The sequence below is a fragment of the Salmo trutta genome, chromosome 6, assembly GCF_901001165.1.
Source record: "Salmo trutta chromosome 6, fSalTru1.1, whole genome shotgun sequence".
NCBI lineage: Eukaryota > Metazoa > Chordata > Actinopteri > Salmoniformes > Salmonidae > Salmo > Salmo trutta.
This window is the reverse complement of record NC_042962.1, coordinates 10741688-10743658: the sequence shown is the minus strand read 5'-3', so window position 1 is coordinate 10743658 and position 1971 is coordinate 10741688.

The following is a 1971-nucleotide window of genomic DNA, read 5'->3' as shown; positions in this document are numbered from 1 at the left end:
GTATGGTTCTAGCATTTTAAATGTGTACGGTTCTTGCTTCCTAAATGGGTTCTGGTTCTTGCTTCCTAAATGTGCTTTATGATGAGGTTGTGATCAGGGTGTGATCAGGCTGTGATCAGGGTGTGATCAGGCTGGGATCAGGGTGTGATCAGGGTGTGATCAGGGTGTGATCAGGTTGTGATCAGGTTGTGATCAGGTTGTGATCAGGGTGTGATCAGGGTGTGAGCAGGTTGTGATCAGGCTGTGATCAGGGTGTGATCAGGCTGTGATCAGGGTGTGATCAGGGTGTGATCAGGCTGTGATCAGGGTGTGATCAGGGTGTGATCAGGGTGTGATCAGGGTGTGATCAGGCTGTGATCAGGTTGTGATCAGGGTGTACGTCATCGATGTCACTTTAGAATATTCTACAAGCAGAGCTAAAGACTGACTTGTTTAAAATGTTCTGTCTTTGACATTAAGACACTGACACCAGCTCCTCCATCCGTCCCTCCCGTTCTCTCTCTCCTGATCCTGTTCCCTGGATAACAACATCTTTTATGAGTTTACAGCGAGAAGCCATGTCATGTAGATGGATACACACTGCCACCTATTGGACATGTAATGGAATTAAACATGGCTGAGCAATTTTACCCCGCGAGGGTTGTTGTGGGTTCAGGCTTTAGCTCGAACTAAAGCAGAAACACACCTTTTTGTAACTAATTAAGGGTTCTGTTCAGTCTGGATCGCTGAGGCGTTACAGATTAAGGGATCGAAAATTACCTTTACCTTTCTATTGGGCCGACATGTGTTTTGTTTACCGTGAACGCAGTCTCCACTAACGTGGGAACGTTGTCATTAGATTTCAATCACGCTGTAACACTGACCTTCGGTGATACAGATTGAATAGATCTCTAAGTATTTCTTGAAGAATATTATTAGTGGAAAAGATTTTAGATGAACATTGATCTGAGAAAGAAAGGAATCCCATTTAAAACGTGAACGTTAGAACAAACTCCATAAAAAACCACAACCAGATAAATCATTTGGTTGATAAGAAAATGGAAAACACTCTGACCAATCTTAAATGCCCACAGTCAAAAACAAAGAAGAAGAACAAAACACTAAGTATTCCTCATTTTCCCATCTTTTTGTATTTTTTTCTTTCAGAAGTCCATAGAATGTGTACCCGTGGCAGGTTCACCTATAGACTTAGAAGTAGACACCAGATGTCTGATTGGTGGTGTGTGTGTTTCCATAAAGGAGCCGTCTCAGACTCAGACCCAGCCAGTCTAAATCTCTCCCTACAGCTAACTACATGATTACACTTAAGCCCCCTAGTTAGATGTTCCCAATTTCCACCCTCACAAAGCTGAAGGTCAGACGGAGAGAGAGGGATGGAGGGAGGGAGGGAGGGAGGGATTTTAGGAAAGGTGGAAAGAGAAGGATAGATTTGAAGAGGCACAGGTAGAGGGAGAAAGAAAGGAAGGAGGGGAGAAGATTGACAAAATGTCTGCTGCACATTTCTTTTTCAAAGGTGACAGAAATGTCCGCCCTTTTTCTCATTTTCAATGTGTCAGTTGAGGAGAGCGAGAGAGAGAAAGAGAGAGAGAGAGAGAGACCCCAATCTATTTTTAACTAATGTGTTTCATTTTACTGCATGCAGCTGGTGTCCAAACCCAGAGGAAGAAAGGCTTTTAGGAGGAGAGAAAGAGAAAGGCTATGACAGAATGAGAGAGAGGTTGTATTCATATTCTGGTTACGAGCTGGAGAAAACCAGCCCATATTATGTTATGTTCATATTACTATGTACTGACAATTTGGACTAAATGGTGCCTTTGTTTGAGAATATGGCATGTATTTGCTAATAATGTATTGTTTTCTAACTATTCAATACATGTTGTATATGAATATGCACTTTTTTATTGCAGTTATATATACACACTTATTATTTTCTGATTGAATTCAGCTTTGTAGTAACAACCTAATTTTAGA